Source organism: Euprymna scolopes, chromosome 26 (genome assembly GCF_053919585.1).
Source record: "Euprymna scolopes isolate OS-2025 chromosome 26, ASM5391958v1, whole genome shotgun sequence".
NCBI classification, from domain to species: domain Eukaryota; kingdom Metazoa; phylum Mollusca; class Cephalopoda; order Sepiida; family Sepiolidae; genus Euprymna; species Euprymna scolopes.
The window spans coordinates 55,272,482-55,294,777 of record NC_136507.1 but is presented as its reverse complement, the minus strand read 5'-3'; the positions used below and the strand labels follow the sequence as shown (position 1 = coordinate 55,294,777).

The 22,296-nt window shown below is 38.8% G+C and overlaps 1 pseudogene; it reads left to right on the top strand.

Annotated features, from left to right (window-relative positions):
- Positions 1-17,428: 17,428 nt before the first annotated feature.
- On the top strand, positions 17,429-17,605 carry LOC145248520 (U2 spliceosomal RNA; annotated as a pseudogene).
- The last annotated feature ends 4,691 nt before the right edge of the window (positions 17,606-22,296 follow it).

Here is a 22,296-nt window from a genome sequence, read left to right as displayed (position 1 = left end):
ATATATATATATATATATATATATATATATATATATATAGTGGAGGTGGTAATTAATAAAAACTGAAGAAAGTGCTCAATACTGTTGTAGAGCAAATATGCGTTTTATTTTTTATTACAGTATCTTTCTGTTAAGTTACATTATTGTTTCGGCTACACGGCCGTTTTTTGGCCGTCTGTAGCGTCCTCAGACTTTTACAGTGATGTAAAAATTAAAGTACTTTCTGTAAAAGTCTGAGGACGCTCCAGACGGCCAAAAAACGGCCGTGTAGCCGAAACAATAATGTAACTTAACAGAAAGATACGGTAATAAAAAATAAAACGTATATATATATATATATATATATATGTGTGTGTGTGTGTGTGTGTGTGTGTGTGTTTGTTTGTGTGTGTAGATATACATATATATATACACACACATATGTATATATATATATATATATATATAGAAAGAGAGAGAGAGAGAGAGAGAGAGAGAGATATTCATATTTTCGGTTATGTAAGTAATATGAACTTTTGTTCAATTTAAATTACTGAAAATAGGTTGATTTACCATAAAAAAACAAAAGAGGTACATATATTATGAATTGATATTAGATAGATATATACACGTGTATATATACATATTTGTACACACACGTGTCTGTGTGTGTGACTAAGTACACACAAAAATGTGCTACCACTCTATAAACATAGCTTCTATTAAGATGTTAATAAATATTCTGACTTGCCGAGTTCAGCTAACGATTTTGCCTTTGCTTTCTTTCGCTATTAAAGCCGACAAAAGGTCTCGAGTGACAGTTACAATAACAATAAAACCTCGTTTCTCAGGAAGAAAGAAATTGAAAAAAGGCAAAACCAAAATAAAAGCGATAATAGGAAATTAGTCATTTTGTCTATTTGCGTCGTTTCATGTCAGAAGCAAAAACGGAATAAGGTGTATGTGTTCTCTTCATGAAGGAGATGATTTTTTACGCGGGAAATTAAGGAAGGCTAAAGTGTTTATCCTAAGTTTCATTTTTAACGAACATAGACACGAAAGTCCAGCTTGAATCAGACAAAATAAAAAATCGAGACAGGAAAACTATAATGATTTCTACCATATATATATATATATATATATATATATATATATATGTGTGTGTGTGTGTGTGTGTGTGTGTGTGTGTGTGTGTGTGTGTGTGTGTGTGTGTGTGTGTGTGTGTGTACTTATAATAAGCAAAATATATATAATCTTCCTAAAGTACATCATAAGAAATCGAGACAGATAAACTATAATGATTTCTAATATGTATACAAATATATATATATATATATATATATATATATATATATATATATATATATATATATATATATATATATATGAATAAAATAAAGCAAGATATAAACGATGCTTTAGACGTTATGCGAATAAAAAGGAAAAACCTAAAAGAGTAAAAACAAAAATAAAATCAACGTTTCGTCCCTATTTCAGGGGACATCATCAAGATTTCTAGGCGAGGATGTACAGGAAAAACGGTCATATATCACATGCGAAAGAGGAGAAGTTTAGTTCTCTTTTTGTTCTGGAGAGAAAAAAAATTCATGATGAAAAGAGAATTTATATCTAGTGTGTGGAGGGGGGTCGGCTTATGTACATATATGCATTTTTTTTTTTATCAACCAGGATCTAAATTAATGTTTTGTTCATTTATTATTATATTACCTATGATTGGGGCTACATTATAAAATCCTTTTCTTTCTTTGATGATGCTAATGTTTGAAATTAAAGCAGATTCAATAAGTCTCCGTTTTGCTCTATCTGGGATGGATTTTAAGATTTTTGCACGTCCAAAGCCGAATGAGTGGCCACTGTGTCGAACATGGCCACTCTTTCGGCTTTGGACGTGCAAAAATCATAAGAGTCAGGAATTCCAGATTTTCTAGTGTTACGTTGTTAGTGTGTTACAACATTCAAATTTTATCAAAAATTTATTCATAAAATTCAATTTTAAAAAGAATCGGTTGAAAAGTGTGATTTATATATTTATTTATTTATTACTAAGATTAAAAAATAAAGCGGCACACTAAATTGAAAAAAAAAGTCTCAATCCGTAAGAATTTGCCAAAAATAATCGTGACTGTGACTAATGTTTTATTGTTTCTTTTAAGAACAACATGTTTACGCTAACAGACTTAGTAGATCGCTCGTGTAAGAGTGCATATTTAATAAAAATTGGGAGTTTTCTTTAGTAAAGATTTGTTTAGGTATGGACTTAAAAAGATAGTTATCAAAAATAACATTTCGAAAATTCTGAGTAAATTCGTTTTATTGTTTTTTTATATTTTATACTGACTGACCCAGTCGATCGCCCGTGTCGAATTTGCTTTAATCATCATCAGCAGTAATTAGTCGTACATTGATTGTACATAATTTTTAGTCGCACATATTTAGTAAAACGCGGAAAACATGGTTTATTTTAACAGGCCAGTTTTTTTAATTTTTACGGGGCGGCGGGGTAATGCCGTGTCGGTACTTCGTACATATTTACATTCCAAAACCATTGCTGTGTTTACATTTTTTGTGAGTCTTCCGGACTTTCAAGCGAAGACGGAAAGACGTTATGTATGTGAAGTTGTTTACTTATGCACGTTGGTTCCAGTAATTCATGTTATCAGTGTGTAAGTGTCTGTTTATAAGGATTTAAAATGTTTCTATTTCTTTTTTTTAGCGCTAGCGAGTCATGTGGAGAGCGACGCCATGTTTGTAAACTTTTAGAAGTGTCCGTTTATCTAGGAATTAGTTTCATTTTGAAATATGAGAATGTCCGATCTCAGCCAATTATAAAGTGCGAAACTATATTAGGGAGCCGTTATTATTTAGTAATCGGAAATCAGGAAGAATATGTTTTCTATGTTTGTCTTAGCCAGTTATGGAGGGTGTAATCATATTATAGTTGAAAAATGTAGAATAGGACACGATGACAACTGATAGTAGTGGTAGTACGAAATATCTAGAGTGAAATATAGGGACTGCTTTCTTTGAAGATGTGATTGTGATGGTGATGCTCCTCGGATGGAATGTAGCATTTTAATACCACAGCTGAATGTGTCTGTAATGATGGTCGAAAGCTACATATAATAGTGGCTAACTGGCGACATGTATTATATTTGTATGTGGCATCTGGTGTTGCAGACCTATGATACTTTGGTACAGAGGGGAATTTATGCAGTCAAATCTGGACCATGCAGTAGTTTCTGGTGGGGCCTCTCGATGCCATAATAGTGGGTAATTGTTAGGCTTTACCTTATCATGTGCTACAAAAAATCCTATCTTTTTCTCTCCTGCTTTCCATCTCTCTCTTGCTCTAACCAAGTCTGTCGACCTGTTCCACGAATCATGTTTTTTTATATACTTTTTAAACTATTACTATACATTGGGTTAAATTGTAATATGATAAAAGATACGAAATTTGCGAAAATATCATATTTAAGCGTATTTGCGAAAATATATTTAAGCGTATTTTACGACCGGGCAATGTCGGACGGCCTACTAGGTTTATTATATAAGTCTGTATAGTGTCTTATTTACACATTATTAATTATCTGTACTTTGTAGCGCACTCTTATTATATCCAGATACTAGTGCTTCTATACAATATTTCTTGTTATTATTTTCATTAAATGATATCTCTGACATTTTCTTTGGAATATTTGAAACAAGTGCGTTTTTCATAGTTCTTATCCAAAGTATTTATTTATTTAAAGGTTTAATTTAGGATATGAAGTTATTCTTATTTAAATTTACTGCTTATAGCCACCAAAATTACTATTTAATTATCTATAGTTATTTTGTGTTGTATTTTCTTTAAAAAAAACTGTAGCAGCCACTGTTGTTGTCTTCCAAGTGTCTATAGTACGACTATGACAAGAGAATATTCTTTTCATTATTTTGATTCCCGAGTGTATACCAGTTAATATCTTATGTTTTTAGATAGAGTGATGTGATGTGGTTCTTGATTGATTATTATTGAATATTCTCTTGTCATATCCGTATTTATAAGTAACGAACAATATCGTTTCAATTTTGTTTATTGCAGACTATTATCCTCATCTTTTCTTAGTTTTTTACGACATTTCGGCCAACTATCCCTCTGTCCTTCGTCAGGTGGTAACCGCGATGGGATAGGAACTCCAAATCTCCTAACTGCATTCTCAGCAATTACTGCCTTCCGTAGTTGTTGGCGTCTCACCACATCAGTAACTGCTGAGGATGCAGTTAGGAGATTCAGAGTTCCTATCTTGTCGCGGTTACCACCTGACGAAGGCCAGAGGAATAGTTGGCCGAAACGTCGTGAAACAACTAAGAAAATATGAGGATAATAGTCCGCAATAAATAAATAAATAATACTCATCTCAATAATGAATTCCAATTAAATAATATAAAAATCGTTTCATTCCTAAATGCTAATAGCATTCCCGATATATATATATATATATATATATATATTTTTATTCCAGAACCTGTACATGTAAATGTTTTAATAACGTGTACTTTATTTATTTATTTATTTATTTATTTATGGTGTTTATGCGAACATTCCCCTGCTTTTTATTGATACCAGCCAAGAGCTCTTTTTAGTATCCTCGTTGTTCCCTTGTGCGATTGTCTGTATCTATCTTGAAGTTGGTTCACCAGGAATATTTGTTAGGACTTCAGGTTCTTCTTCATAAGCCCTGTGGCACCTATAATAACTGGTATGATTGATATCTGCCTATGGTTCCATTTTTTTTTTCATATCATACATGAGACCTTGATATTTGGCCTGCTTCCCCCTTCCAGCTTTGTTCAGACCTCCATCAAGAATGAATAAGGAAACGGTCACTTAAATCGAATTTTAGACCGTTCATTTATATATGCTCTCTAGTTAAGTATTAATATCTATTGAGTTGTAAACTTGGACGCCTCACTTTAAATAATAAAAATATACATATATATTCACACACACACACACACACACACACATATATATATATATATATATATATATATATATATATGTGTGTGTGTGTGTGTGTGTGTGTGTGTGTGTGTGTGTGTGTGTGTGTGTGTGTATCCCGAAACGGGTTTTTTGTAGTAAACAACTGATGGTCCTTACAAAATCATTCAGACTAGCAAAAATTCGTGTGAGTAAACTTTCACGACACTTACACGAGATTTATAGACTTACAAAGTAATTTTCTTTACGTACTTAGGATTAAAAGTTTTGCTTGTTTGTCTATATAGTCTTAAAGGTAGAAAACTTCAAAAACTATATATGTGTGTGTAGTTGGACAGGGTTTTTTTTTTAATTTAATCAAACATTACTAAAAGTAAGAGAATTCGTGCAATTATACCTGTTTTCCCTAATTGTTTCTAATGTGAATTTTGCGTGTATATCAAAAACACTCATGTGTATTCCATACGTATAATAAACGCTTTCAATTCTTTGTGGAATCATCTTTAGGCGACAAAACCAAATGCGCAAAAAAAAAAAAAAATGGGCAAAAGAAGAAAACTTCATATAATAGCAAGACCGCGCACGTGAATTTATTTAGATTTAAAAAAAAATGGTTATTCCCAGAAAAGACGTTTACAATTAAAATTGGGAACTACCAGAAATAGCGGCATAGGAAAAATTAAATGGAGTTAAGTATCTTAAAATAGTATTACTGGTTTTGTACATCATAGTATTACTTGTGGATTTCTGATGTTTAATAAAAATGGATCCGATTTTTTTTTTTTTAAGTTTGTTTCAGAATATATTATTTTAGGATTATTATCTTACAGTTGTCTTGAATATCAGGGATGGGCAATTATGTTTGTAAATGTTAGTACATAGATATAGCTTACCGCTTGTTTTTTAATTTTCTGATCATTTTGTTTTTCATGGGGATTGAGGTATCCTATCGGATGCCAGACATTCACCCACAATTTCAGTCACTGCAACCGAGAGATCTTTTTTAAGATTCTAAGCGGTCGTTTGAGAGCAGTTGTTTGTATTTCTTCTGCACTTAGTGTGGAAAGGTAGGGTCGTGGTTGTACAACCAGGTAATGTTGTTATTATAATAATGAGTTGACCTTCAGCAATTGTATTAGATTCTGGTGTCAAATTCAGCAACTATATGGGAATTATTATTGAGAATAATATAATCAAAATATACCTGATAGGAGGTCATCGTTTTATAGTTAGGAAATGTAATTAGATAATGGTGAGGAAAGGATATATTTGATACGGGACACTTTTTAATTAATGAAACTCAGCATCAGTTTGTTTGCTTTTATTTGTTTTGACAAAGAAATGTATTCGGAACTTTTTACCCACAAGTCTTTGAGAAATGTTCCTCACACTATTTAAGGCATGGTTATGGCATGGTTATGGCATGGTTATGGTTGAAGACAGTTGGGATATTCTCTCAGCTTTCTATGTTTCTATTTACTTGCCTCCACCTGAAGGCAGAGTTAGAAACAAGGTTGTTTTTATTTATGTGAGAAAATCCAGCTTCCCCCAAAACTCCATTGATCGGAAAAGCTATAAAAACTGCTTAAGTCTAAAAATATTTCTCCTTCAGCGATCGAAGACAGGAAAGATGAAGTGTAACTTCAGAACAGATACCACATTTTTACATATTTATTTGCAGAAATACAAAAAGTTACATTTGACCAAAGTAAGCACAAAGTCATTCAAAAGTGTGTGTGTGTGGGGGGGGTAATGTGTTCTATTGATTATCTTGGGTCAAATCACTTAAAATGTATGTCGTTATTTTAACTGGGATCATGCGTCACCAAAATACCACATTTACTTGAGGGTTCGTCCTACTTCAGATTTGAACAAAATTGTTAAATGTTTATTGCTCATGCATGTAAATATGTCTATATATAGTTTCATTGGACTTACTATACTTTAATCCTAACCAAAGAGTCAAGGACGTGTTGGCGATATTTTTTTTTATAGAATTAGCCTGGGAGGGAAATTATTAATTATTTATTTAAACACAAATTTCGTCGGACCTGTTGACTGACTGCGCTAAATGTTTCCTTACAGTAATAACTCACACTTTTTCTTTCGGAACCTTTTTTAGAAAAGAACTGTTTCTAAATCGAGTTTACAAATTTTTCAATATAAGACATTAAAAAAAATATAAAATAGCACATCAATCGGCTATCAACGATGACATATGCACTGAACCTTGGATTTTGCTAATTTTTCTTGAGTTTTTACTGCTGGTGGCCCGAGTCATGTACCGCTCCAAAAATAATCAAAGCAGTTGATACCATTGATAATTGTTAGTACTCCAATAGTGTTCCTAATCATTCTCTTGGAATTCCCGTCTCATTAAACTTTATCCTAGAGTGGCTCTCGGCATTGATAAGCAGCGATCGCGGTAGTAAAAATAGCGTTGCAGAGCGACAGATTGACGGACAGAGATCTTTTGTAGATATTAATGGACACAACTTAAATAAGATGTGTCCGTTAAATCAACTCGTTTAGTGACCAAAACAAATTCCATGTAACAAAAAGCGGTTTCTATTTCGATCTAAAATATAAAGGGTTATTCAGTTTGCGCTTTTATGGAAAAACGTTCGGTTGTTGTTAAGAACTCAATTATATATGAATTACAAAACACAAATACGGAAAAATCTAGATTGTGTACTTAACCAACACAGAAAAATTGTCATATTCCAATGATCATATAAACTGATCAAGTAGTTATATATATATATATATATATATATATATATATATATATATATATATATATATATATATATATATATATATAGGGTCCGCCAAAAAATACATTTAACACCTTTATTATACATAAATGGAATCTACATTCTTTACCATTCTTTTTTAAATGAAGAAGCAATAATATTTTTTTTTTAAAAATACTCCTTTCAAATGGTTACCATTAATGTCATTGCATTTCTGGATTCGGATGTAAAAGTTCTCCATATTTCTTGCAGCATATTTACCGGTATTGCCTCAGTCCTGTTTACAGTGCCTTCTTTGAGAGTCAGAACTGTTCTAGATGGGTCACTTTCGAACACTTTTGTTTTAAGATTTAAGGTAAAAAATTTAACTTTTGTGGAAATTCTTAGTTTTATTTTTCTAGAATCCGTACTAAAATGCTGTTCTGCAGTGATTCGATGGTTTGAAAATGTTTCAGTATATGAATTAAAATAAGCATTATCTTGAAATAGTTGTAAATAATTTTAAATATCTTTACATGTTCGGCTATATTAGTAAATATATATATATATATATATATATATATATATATATATATATATATATATATATATATATATATGGACTGGCTATTTGTAAGCACTTAAAAATAACCGTGTCTGTACCTTTAACTTCTATGTCGACTTGTCCGTTTTGAGTAGGTCACACTCTCTCTTTGAAAATTTTAGAAGCTATCTATAATAATCCTTGAGACCTTCTTTTTGCAAACACAGAGAACATATTTTAGGACTTAATATTATTTCTATCTGATTCTTCCATTTCCCCCCCACTTGTTCCCCACCATATTTCCATCTCATATATATATATATATATATATATATATATATATATTTCTTCATTTTATATTTTTAGTCGCGTGCAAGCGTGGAAGTCACTCCGTCGGTCGGTTCGTCGTCGGTCGTCGGTCTTTCGGATGTCCATAACACTTTTGTGCGTGGCCTTTCTGGTTAAGATCAAAGGTCTGTTGTTAATAGATGTTGTTCTTAGTTTTTTAAGCTTTTCTTGGCCTTCAGGCAGAGATAGGCCGCCGTGGGACCGGGAAAGACAAATGGTCTACGTTACGATCCTGGCCGTGGCGAGAATGGTGATTTGGACGTCGCGTCTGCAAGGTTGCCGGGGGTGTTGTCTTTTTCTGATCAGGATCTGATCGCTTTCTTTAAACACCAACTACGGGTGAAGATCAGATGTGATAGAATAAGGCTGCATTTGACGGAAGATGGATACATGTGGCAAGTCTGTGTGTACGAAGAGGAGCCAAATTTGAATACGTGTTCCCCGCCTAGGTGTGGAACGCGCAGTTCCGTAAAGTAAAATTAAACAAGTAGCCTCTCAGCTAGCTGAGTGTGTGTTCCATCCCTCCCCGATTAGGAAGCCTCCAAGATCCCCATCCCCTCTTACCTGCAATTTTTGTTTTCACCCCTTCCTCTAAATTTTACCCATCTTGGAGAGAAAGAAATACAAACTAACCCCCATTCCTTACTCACAAAATTTTCTTTTCTCCATTCACCCTCATCTAGAGGGCATCCCTACCTAGAGACTGACCCGCAGAAGCGAGGTTCCTTTTACAAACCTAGTGGAACGGGCAGTCTATCAACTAGACGGGGTTGGGAGGGTCCTACTAATCACCTTTTGTTTTTTCTTCCCCCGCCCTCGACACAAATTAATTATTGTACCACTTTATTGTTATCTTTTTTGTTTTTACACGTCAATAAAAAATGTTTTAAAAACTGGGAGTTTAAGTAGGACGTCCTTCAATATGAAAGGGTGAATGTGGTATTATGGTGAAAGAAGATACTAGCTGGGAGAAACTTTTGATTTTGTTTAGTTCTGGAGTGACAAGGATGACCAACGACCCCCACAATCCCCCCTTTTGAGTTGGCCATGTGCCTGAGTTTTTTGTTCATCGTTGATTTTGACTGTATTTTTAACATGAATAAAGGATTTAATATCTCAAAGTGTAGTATCTGTTCTGATACCTACATCGTGCGAGGCAGTGCTGTTCTGGCGACACATTCTCGTGCCCGGAACACCTGACAAGCTTTTTGGGTCGCGTTCTGTCCGCACCCCCACTTTGTCTGTCTTTCTCTGCTCTCCCCCACGGGGGGGGATCCGAGCTGATAATTTACGACCTTCCGCGAGGGAGGGTCGGAAACACCTTCTCTCTTCCCTCCACTAACTTCCCACTCTCTCTCTCAGTTCTATCTCCCCTCTTGCCGCCTTTTGGCGCCACCTCTTTTTGGCGCCAAAGTCGGCTCCCCACTTTGAACGCTGATTCCACGTCACTTTTTTCAGTGAATGTTTTAAAAGAGGGACCCAAAACGGACACCCCCAGCCCGGGGACCACCAATATGGATACCCTCAGCCAGGGGGCTACTGCTCTCCAAGAGGACGAATCCCCAACAGGAGAAAAAACAACCGCTGACGGGGCGTACCGCCCGGGTATAACACCATTGGACGCTCCCCAGAAGGGGGGAAATTTAACAACAGCTCCCCAGAGGGCGACTCCCCCCAAAGGGGAGCAAAACCAAAATCGGTCGTAGCATCTCACTCAAACCGCAAAAAGGAGGAGGTGCCAGACCAAAAGGACAATAAAGGGGACAGCGCTCCCCAGGGGGGCTGCTCTCCCAAAAGGGGAGCAGATCAAGAAAATGAGGGGGCATACCGCCTGGACCTCACAAACGAGGAAGGGGCAGATGGCCTCAAAGTAAACAAAAAAGATCATGCTCCCCAAGAGGCCGACTCCCCAAAACGGGAAGCTGCTCCCGAAAAAGACACTAAAAAGGGAGCCGCCGCCCAAAAATGTGACACTCCCACAAAAGGACTGACCAAGAAATCTGGGGAGGCAGGAAGCGTCGCCAATAAACAGGCAGGGGCGACCTCAATAAAAGACCAAAAACGGTCTAACGCCACCAAAGACCCCATACCAACACCAACACCACCAAGAGGGTCTGCATGGGGGAAGACCGTAAAAAAACAACTGTCCCCTCAAGAGTATAGAGACCTGTACCTGACAAAGTACAGACAATACATAGAGGGGGCAGATATAAAACCCATACCAGGTGCCTGGGAGGCGAATTAGGGCAGAGTCCTGTCCTTTGCCATTTCCGATATACCGGAAAACCGCCTCCTAGGGATGAAGAAGGAAGACATGGCAAACTTAACATCCCAGTACTATACCTGTACCAGAGGAGCTTCGCTGTATGGGACATCCTCCTACCCACCAAGGACGATGCGGAGAGACTCTCCCTCCAAGAAATAAAGCATGGGAGAGTCAAACTAATACCTGAATACAAGGGCAAGAGAAGGACTCGGGTGCACGTATTTAATGTGCCAACCCAAATACCTGCGGAAGTGTTAGGATGCCTCTTCAGCCAGTACGGTGAGGTGGAACAGGTGACCCCAGTACGGTCAAAAACTGGGACTCACCTGGGCTGCTACACAATAGCAATGAGGCTGAAGAGGGAGGGTGTTCGAGCAATACCACCGCTACTGACATACAAAGACGCCAGCATAACGGTAGTGGTGGAGGGCCGTCGTCCACACTGCTGGTTCTGCCAAAAGCAGGGCCACATGGCTAGGAGTTGCCCCCAAAGGGTAACCCCTAATCAAACAACCCAAAAGGCGGTCACAACCCCTGAGACAACGCCCGCACCAAAACAGGCGGCAACAACCCCTGCAACTGCAGCACCTACCCCCGCTGCAAGGAAAACCCAAACCACCCAGGAGGCCAAGGGAGAAGAATGGAGCACGGTAGTGAGACAAAAGCGGAAACACATAATCCCTTCTGCCACTGTCCCACCACCAGCCCAAAAATCGAGGCAGCAGCCTCTGCAAATGCAGCAACAACAACAGCCACTGCAGCCAATGCTGCGGAAACAACTGCAGCAACCACTACCGCAGCAGCAAAAGCAGCAAGTGTAGCAGAAGCAGCAGCAGCAACGACACCAGCAAGAGCAGCAACAACAAAAACAGCTGCAGCAGCAACTAGAGGAGCAGACACAACCAACGGTCCCCACACCAATCGAGACGGGGATCAAGCGGAGAAAAGACTGCTCCTCTGAGGATGAATCCGCAAGTGAGAGGGAGAGGAACTCAACCTCACCTCTCCCCGGTTCATTCGAAAGAATGAAAAAGAAAAACAAAAGAAGAAAAGAGGAAGAAAAGGTGGCCCCCACTCCCTGTGAACATACACCACCCCTAACAACAAAATCCACTTCCACCCCCAAACCACACACTGCACCAACACCAGACACCGCACTAACACCAGACACCGCACCAACACCAGACACCACACCAACACCAGACACCAGACACCGCACGAACACCAGACACCGCACCAACACCAGACACCGCACCAACACCAGACACCACACCAACACCAGACACCACACCAACACCAGACACCAGACACCAGACACCGCACGAACACCAGACACCGCACCAACACCAGACACCACACCAACACCAACACCAACACCAGGCACCACACAAACACCCGTCCCCACACCAAGGCAAACTGAGCTACTACCCCAAAAAGAACAGGAAAAGAATGAACCGAGGGAGGGGAGAGACTCCTCTGCCTCTTGCAGACCAACCAAACTAAAGGTCCTTGCCCCTGAGGAACTATGTTATGTAGACCCTCTATCTGTGGCCACAGACATTTCCCATCGGCAGAGGAAAAATTTAAAACCTCTGCTAGATTACAAACAGATAGAGAGGAAAGATGTAAATATCCCCTCAAATTTCCCGGACGCCCCACTCCTAATAACTTTTGTCAGAACTCCAGAGGCCTGCAAGACTAACTTGTGGACAAGGCTGCAGGCCGCTGAAGGGGCGTTTCCGGGAATTGAACTGGTGAAAAAAAATGACCCTTCTCTTGATTAACTGTCAAAACAATGCAAGGGAAGGATCCCAGTGTTGGTCCATCCGTCACTCTACAGGGCCATAAAATTAATTTATCCTTTGGACGTCGGCGGCATTGCGAGAGAAGGTCAGGATATGAAAAACCTGACCACCTTGAGCATGGCACATAACGTCGGCGTCCTCTCCCCAGCTGACTACCTTAGGGTGTGACTCACCCTAAGGTAGGTACCATGGCTTTGAATTTGGCTAGTTTGAATGCGAGGGGCTTGAGGTCATCGGGCGGCTCGCCTCCGGCACGACCTCTTGTCCCTGGGAGTGGATGTGGCTGCGATTCCGGAGACACATTTCGTTTCCTCTGTGGACTGTCAGGTGCTGGCCCGAGATTTTGAGGTTTTCTCAGCATATGGCAGCCAGCCCGCGGGGGAAGGGAGTTTCCGTGCTGGTTAAACGTACCCTGTCCGCGACAGTCGACGTTGTCCATAGAGATGCGGTGGGCAGGCTGGTTGTGGCCGATGTTGCCGTAAAAGATTCTGTGTTTCGGGTGATCGCGGTTCATGCGCCCAGCACCGCTCGTGAGAGGGTCTCATTCTTCAGTCAGCTTGACGCGTTTGTAGATTGTCGGAAGCGGGTAGTGCTAATAGGAGATTGGAACACCATCTTAGACCCCGAGATAGATAAGGTAGGAGGCGATGCTAGAGGATCGGAGAGGTGCGAGTCCAGCCTGGCGGATCTCATTGCTAGATGCGGTCTGGTCGACAGGTTTCGGTTCGAGCATCCGGGGCGGGAGATGTGGACGTGGACCAATAGTGTTCCTCCTATCCAAACACTTACTTGGACAGGATGTTAGTTAGGAGAGGCGAAGTAGACTTCTTATCTTGTCCCACGTTCACTTGATTAGGCCAGACGCATCATAAACTAGTTATGGCCCGGCTGAAGCTAGGAAATAGGCCAAAGTTAGTGGCTCACTGGAAGTTAAACACTTCCCTTCTGGAGATACAAGACTTCCACGAGAAGCTAATAGAATTAATTCAAAAAGCACTAGTGGGGGCGGTTACCGAGAGTAAGTGGTGGGTAGGTCTAAAAGCCAAAATTAGAACCTTCTCCGTCAAGTATGCCCAGCGCCTCGCACTAGATAAGGACAAGACGAAGAAGAAGCTAGAGCAGAAACTAGCCCGGGCTACGGGGGAGGGTGATAGGGTTAGTCAGGAACTAGCCAAGCAGGACCTTCTGCGTGAGAATAGCGAGCGTTATGAAGGTCAAGTAGTCAGAGCTAGGCTTAGAAAGATAGGCAATGAAGCAGTCCATTCCAACACTGACATGCGTTGTGAAATTTCTAGGCGTGGCTCGGACAAGTACATTGCAAAGGTAAGACATCCAGATGGACGCACCCTTGAATCGACTCGGGAGATCTGCGAGGGGTTTCGAGAACATTTCGAGGAGCGTTTTACGCAGCATCCCGATCTTCCGGTCCTTGAGTTTAGTGACTATTTGGCTGACTCTCCCTGCCTTAAGGCGGCTAGTTGCGAGGGGCGGGTGACGGAGCAGGAGGTTTTTACTGCGCTGAAGCAGGTCAGCTGTGACAGATCGCCAGGACTCGATGGTCTGCCATACGAACTGTATTTGAGGCTGTCGCCCATGTTTCTGCCTCTTCTGACGGATGTGTTCAACCATTGGTTTGCTCAGGGATCCATCCCGGGGCAAGTCACCAAGGGAGTGAACACATTGCTGAGGAAAGGTGACGGGCATGGTGGGGAAGAGATAGACGATTACAGGCCCATAACTCTGCTAAACACAGAGTTGAAGATTTTGGCCAAGGTCCTGTCGAATCGGTTGCAGGTTGTTATCGGCGAGTTGGTTGAAGCAGAACAGAACTACGCTGTGAAGGGGAGATCGATTCAGAACAACTTGCACCTGATCCGTACGATCTTAGAGGGAGGGATAGATGACGACACGGAAGCCGCGCTGATCAACTTAGATCAGTCCAAAGCTTTCGATAGGGTCGACCATCGTTTCTTGGCATCTGTCTTAGAGGCCGCCGGTTTTAAACCGGACTTCTGCAAGTGGATCTCCGTGATGTATCGACAGCCCACAGCCGTCGTGCAAGTCAACGGAAAGTGCTTGAAACCATTTGTTATCTCTCGGTCGGTTCGTCAGGGTTGTCCACTGTCGCCCCTGCTCTATGTTCTGGCTTTGGAGCCCCTGCTCCGCAAGCTGAGACGTGGGGAGACAAATTTGGCCCTGCGCGGAATTGCAATACCTGGTGGCTAAGCCGCCAAGGTATCCGCGTTCGCCGATGATGTCACGGTCTTTGTGTCGAGCTTCAGAGACATTGAGATCGTGTCGGAGCCACTCGCTCAGTATGAAAGAATTACAGGGACTCAGATAAACCGCAGCAAGTCAGTAGAACTGCGGTTGGGCGCCTGGAGTGGCAACGCCAACCTCCCGGCGCCCTTCAGCTGGACAGATGGCCCGGTTCGGATCCTCGGCGTGTGGTTCGGACCAGGTCTCCAGCTTGACAAAAATTGGTTGGAGATACGGTCAAAGGTGGAGGCTGCAGTCAATTCGTGGTTTCCTAGGAAACTTTCCTTAAAGGGTAGAGCTGAGGCGTGCGCCACTTACGTCTTTCCTCTCATCCTTTACCAACTGGCCGTACTTCCCCTGCCTGCACAACACCTAACAGCTCTCGTCGAACTCTTGTCCTCACTTCTTTGGGACAGAGGAAGACACTGGGTGAGCAGACAGGTCTGTATTCAACATCCGTGTGAGGGAGGCTTGGGAATGCCGGACTTGAAGTGTCATCGAGACGCTGAGAGGCTGGCCTTCCTGAGCCACTATATGCAAGATGACCAACCGTGGCACCCCGTGGTTACTGCCACCTTCCCCGACCTCGTTCTTGACCCTTCTATCGAGAGCCATCGCAGGCCACGGGGAGAATCTGCCTACATGAAAGAGTGCCAAGCCACGCTAAAACGACTACCAAGGTCCAGCGACCTTGTGATTGCTACCCGTAAGGAACTCCACAGGTATCTAGTGAGGGGGGCTGCTGACGACCCGCTATGCACGCGTTTGGGTTGGCAGCAGAGTGAGATCTGCTCCGCGTAGAGCTGGGCGCCATGTTCGAGTCATCTAAACAATTCAGAGTTCTCTCTCACCTGGCGATTGGCCCGAAATGCACTTCCACTCAACAACGTACAATGCAGTTCTGGGTTTTTGGAGTCACCTGATTGTCCCCGTTGTGGGACAACGGCCGTAGAAACGACTGATCATGCTTTCTTTGATTGCCGCGAACTCCGCCGGTACTGGTCGTATGTTGGTGAGGTGACAGCTCGCATCAATCCTGAGCATCCTCGCCCAATTACCGTATCCAATGTCGTGGACAATGTGAGGCCACCGTGGGACCGGGAAAGACAAATTGTCTACGTTACAATCCTGGCCGTGGCGAGAATGGTGATTTGGACGTCGCGTCTGCAAGATTGCCGGGGGGGGTGTTGTCTTTTTCTGATCAGGATCTGATCGCTTTCTTTAAACACCAACTACGGGTGAAGATCAGATGTGATAGAATAAGGCTGCATCGCGCGGCATTTGACAGAAAATGGATACATGTAGCAAGTCTGTGTGTACGAAGAGGAGCCAAATTTGAATACGTGTTCCCCGCCTAGGTGTGGAACGCGCAGTTTCGTAAAATAAAATTTTACAAATAGCATCTCAGCTAGCTGAGTGTGTGTTCCATCCCTCCCTGATTAGGAAGTTTTCAAGACCCCACGTCCTCTTTCTTGCAATTTTTGTTTTCACCCCCTCCTCTAAATTTCACTCATCTTGGAGAGAAAGAAATACAAACTAACCCCCATTCCTTACCCACAAAATTTTCTTTTCTTTTCTTTTCTCCATTCACCCCCATCTAGAGGGTATACCCACTTAGAGACTGACCCGCAGAAGCCAGGTTCCTTTTACAAACGTAGTGGAACGGCAGTCTATCAACTAGACGGGGTTGGGAGGATCCTACTACCCCCCCCATTTTTCCCCCCACCCTCGACACAAATGAATTATTGTACCATTTTTATTGTTATCTTGTTTTGTTTTTACACGTCAATAAAAAATGTTTTTAAAAAAATTGTGAGTTAAGTAGGATGTCCCCCAGTATGAAAGGGTGAATGTGATATTATGGTGAAAGATACTAGCTGGGAGAAACTTTTGATTTTGTTTAGTTCTGGAGTGACAAGGATGACCAACGACCTCCACAATCCCCCCTTTTGAGTTGGCCATGTGCCTAAGTTTTTTGTTCATTTTCAATGTATTTTTAACATGAATAAAGGATTTAATATCTTAAAGTGTAGTATCTGTTCCGGCAGATACTGCAAGCAAAGACCATATGTGGGGGTAACCCCACATATAAGACCTTGGTCAATGTAGGGGCAATCCTTCATACCAATTGTCACTATCCAGCTCCTTTACTCCTCGGGGAGCTGGTCCCCATTTCCCCTTCACTCCTCACATTAAAAATCGGCCTTGTGCCTAATTTGCTCTGTGGGGGAGCAAATAAATACCGCTTTTCTTGGTCTTTTGGCCAAGATAAAAGTGTAGTATCTTTTCCGGCAGATACTGCAAGTAAAGACCATATGTGGGTGCGACCCCACATATAAGACCTTGGTCAATGTAGGGGCAATCCTTCATACCAATTGTCACTATCCAGCTCCTTTACTCCTCGGGGAGCTGGTTCCCATTTCCCCTTCACTCCTCACATTAAAAATCGGCCTTGTGCCTAATTTGCTTTGTGGGGGAGCAAATAAATACAGCTTTTCTTGGTCTTTTGGCCAAGATCAAAATGTAGTATCTGTTCTTACTACATGCTGTACTTATGTTTGTAACTTTGTGACATAAAGTGTGGGATCACTTTTCTGTATTAATTTAATGTAAAATGATCACCGATTTACAAGCAGTCAGTCTCAAAGCCATTCAAGTCATTCTCCAGATCATTCAAGTTGTTTTTGAAGGATTCCAGTTATTTTTTAGCATTCAAGTCATTCTTAAAGTCATTCAATTCATCCTTAAGTTCATTAAAGGCATTCTAAGTCATTTACTTTTTATTTATTTAACTCATTTCAGCCCATTTTTCGGTAATTTTAGTTTATCTTTAATAATTTCATGTCAATCCTACATTCACGCATTTATTCATTACACGAGAGTACGCGCCTAATGGCTATCGGCCCTATTTAATTCATCATGATTTTTGTCTGTACATAGCTATTAATAAATTTTGTACCACTGTATATATATATATATATATATATATATATATATATATATATATATATATATGAAACTGATTTTTAATTTAATTAAAATTTTATTTTTAAATTTAAAAATTTTTTTAAATTTTTAAATTTTAAATTATAAATCACATTACTTAATATATATATATATATATATATATATATATATATATATATATATATACTCAGCTTTATTTCAATCAATATTGCTTTTTCTACTCTTGCTCGGAAATTAATGACTGATCTTCATAATAAACTCAAGGAGGGTTTCCTATTTGATAAACATTTAAATATGCATGTGTCTTTGTGTATATACTGTTGATATTCTCTAATATATGTTTGTTTGTGTGTGAATAATATAAAATATATAATTTGTATACCTTCTTTTTATAGCTGCAAGCTGGTTTCAATTTCGCTGGGTCTAGCTGATCGCAAGAGGATAAAATAGGTGTTCATGGATAATTATATATATATATATATATATATATATATATATATATATATATATATATATACTCAGGGGGAGAATTGGTAAAGAAACAGGATAAAAAGAGCTCAATACGTTAGTAGAGCTGAATATGTTGCTTTTTTTTAATTTACAACCTCAAGTACTAACTCAATCCATTACAATTGTTTCCACAGACAAGGATTTACTGCCTACTTCGTCAGATGGCAAGAGTCAAAATGAGATGAGAGGAAGATATGATTTTGGGGGGTCACGTATGGACATTAAGAAAACAAGAGAGGTATATACAGAAAAAATAATTATATAAAAAAGAGGAAGTAGAAAGAAAAAGAAAGAAAGAAGCATACATTTGCATCGTGAACAACATAAATTGAATTGAAAAATGACGGGTGTGTGGTTATGTATTTGAAATAAGTTAAAAGTGTCATCAAAGCAGATGCTGTTTGGGGAGGAGGGGTTTACATTAAGTGAAAGGTTTTGGGGGATACTTTGCTTGGTCGCAATGTTGATATGCGTCTAGTTGATCGCATTTTAACATACATCCTATATAACTTATAAAAACGCCCTTGATATGTTAAGTAGGAAAGTATGTATATGGCAGATAGTTAACATACGTCCAGTTAGTTACATTTAATACACGTCCTATTATTTATATCAAGTTTGCGACAATTACGTGATGTAAGTAAAAATTAAAAATAGTTAGGAAAATAGAGAGTTAAAAATTAGAAAAAATAAGAAAATTTAGGGATTTAAAATTAAAAAAAAAAGGATTTTATTGAGTAAGTATTTGAAGGAGCTTGTTCAAAACATTAATGTGCTTAGAGGTATACAAACAATAACCAAGGAAAGAATGGGAATATTTATAAAAACTAACTAAACTAAAGAAGTTTAAAATGACACTATAAAATGGTGTGGGGTTTAGTGGGAATTGCATAGCTGTACAAATGATTAGAAATAGGAATGTTCGGTTACATAATTTCATAAAGAACGGCATAAAACGATATAAAAGATGAGGAAGGTAGGAGCAATTAATGATAAGTAGGTTAATGGTTGTAATTTTTTCTTAGTCATAAGCTAAAATAGGTAATAATGTTAAAGTGTGTAATTATTAGATTAAAGGAGTTATATTAGACCTTTAAAGAGTGTGAAATTACTGAGGAGGTGGAATTTATAGTATCTACTAATAATGTTTCACTTAAAAATTTTAATAATTCATCTCAATTTTGGAAATTATTGATATAAAAATTTTCTGTATAAGTATAGGAAATAGGTAGAGTAAAAAGATTTACAAGCACCAGATTTTATAGGAATTTCTCAGTTAATAACATAATAATAATTAAAAGTGTAACGGGGTATCCAAAAAAGGTTCAAGTAACACTAGTGATAATTGAATAGCAATACAAATGATTAGAAGTAGGTGTGTTTGGTTATAATACAATATGAATAATAAGATACAGAGCGATATAAAGGAGCAATTCATGATGTAGTGATTGTAATTTTTTTGTAGTATACAGCTAAAGTGATTAGGGTAATAATGTTAAAATGTGCAATTATTAGAGTATGGGAGTTATGCACTGCTGATCAAAAATTTAAGAGAACTTAAAAATCTTTAAAAAAAAAAATTTCTTTTAAGGATAGATTTTAAACTCTTCCGACTTAAGGTTACCAATACTACAATCTAAGAGGTTATGGAAACAAAAAGCTAGCTTCCAAAAATTTTATTTAAAAATTTACATTTTTATTAAATTAGGCATTTACACATGATCAAAATTATAAGACCAGAGACAAAAAATTCTATTAAATTATAAGGAAAATTGTATGAAAATTGTATGAAAACATTCAACAATCAAACTTAATAATGAGTTCTACCTCCACTGCTTTTGATGACTTCTAAAATTCTTTGGGGCATGCTAGAAATAAGGGTTTCCATTACCGTGCGGGGCATCCTGCTCCAGTTTCTGAAGATGGCTTCACGAAGTTTATTTTTGTCGAATATTGTTTGCCATTTCGATAAACCTCTCTTGTCATCCATCCCCAAACATTTTCAATTGGGTTCAAGTCCGGTGAACATGCGGGATGTCCCAAAAGGTGGACTCCATTTTCTTGTAGAAAGCTGAAGGTCCGTCTTGCAGTGTGGATTACAGCATTATCCTGTTGGGATTACCGTCCATGCCCACATAAACGATGATACTCTGTCATCAAAGATGCTTTCTGTACCATGCTAACATAATCAGCTGCTGTCTGACCACACTGCATCTCCTGGAGCTCCATCGTCCCTCTGTAAAAAAAGGCACCCTATACCATTACGGACTCTCCGCCACTATGATGTGTGAAAAAAAATCAAGGGGCATGTTTTTGTCAGGCCAATATCGCTGGAAGCCATCAGGACCATCCAAATTGAATTTTTTTTTCATCAGAAAACAGGACTTTCTTCCACTTCTCAACGTTCCAGGTTTGGTATTCACGACCAAATCTGAAGCGGTCCACTTTGTGACGTGGAAGCAATCGAGGAATTTGTTTACGCTTTTTATTTACCATGCCTTTTTGTTGTAAGTGTCGTCTGATGGTTATTGGACTGCAATCACCATCTGTAACCGCCTTAATTTAACTAGAAGAAAGTCCTCTGTCATTCATAACAATCCATCTGATTCTCTTACTCAATGCAAGAGAAATTTGGGGGGGGGCATACCAAAGGATTTTGCTTTTCCATAATCCTCAGTGTTCTTTAGAAAGTTGCAAATAACAGTTTTACTGCGATTTACCTTAGCTGCTATCGCTCGCTGTGGCAAACCTTGCTTATAGAATCCTAGAATTTGAAAGCGCTCAATTTCGGTTATTTTTCTTGCTTTAAGCATGGTAACACCTTTACACAGTGATTGCTAACTGAACTAAAAACATTAGAATTACCATAAATCTAACAATTTATACCCAATGGTCTTATAATTTTATAGATTGTAGTATTAGTAACCTTAAGTCGGAAGAGTTAAAAATCTATCTTTTAAAAGGTTGTTTTTTTTTAAAAGATTTTTAAGTGGTCTAAAATTTTTGATCAGCAGTATATTAGATGAACTTTAGTATGGTTTGAAGTTGCTGAGGATATGCGATTTGTAATGTGTACAATTAATTGACGTTTCCTTTCTCATGTTTAATAACTTATCTATATTTTTTAAGTTAATAATAAACTTTTCGTATAGACAGAAAACATAGGGAGTTTTAATATTTATAGGTACTAGATTTTTTAAGAATCTCCCCGTTAACAGTATGTATGAGATTATTTTTAATCAAGTTTAGGTAGTGGGTACTTAGGGAGGTTTTGTTGTGGTAGTTGGGATTAGTAAATAAGCATTTATGGACGCTAGATTGATCTTTAAATGAAGTTCCAGCAAGTACGATGTAGTATTTTTTTATCGTTAGGGTTTTCTATTAGAACGATTGTAGCTTTTGTAACATATAACGTTATATATATATAAACGTAGTTTTGTTGTTGATTTTTAAACGATATTAAGGTTATCGTCTCCACCTTGGAGATCCGGTGTTTTCTTAGAAAGTCGCCCTCTTTTTATTTAGAAATATTTATTAGTTTTTTATTTTTTAAAAACAGTAATCTATGTACACGCGTGTTTCGGGGTCCTACCCCTCTTCAGCATAGCTTGAATGTTGTTAGGACTCTAATCCCGGACCTTATGTATTTCAGCCCAGCGTCTTAATGCATCACGCTATGATGCCATAGAAAATTTACTGCTTAGTTTTTATCGTTCATCTATTTACGAAGTTTTGTTGTTGATTTTTTGAACGATATTAAGGTTATCGTCTCCACCTTGGATATCCGGTGTTTTCTAAAACAGTCGCCCTCTTTTTATTAAACCGTATTTATTTATATATATAAATATATATTTTTATCTATCTATCTCTCTCTCTCTCTC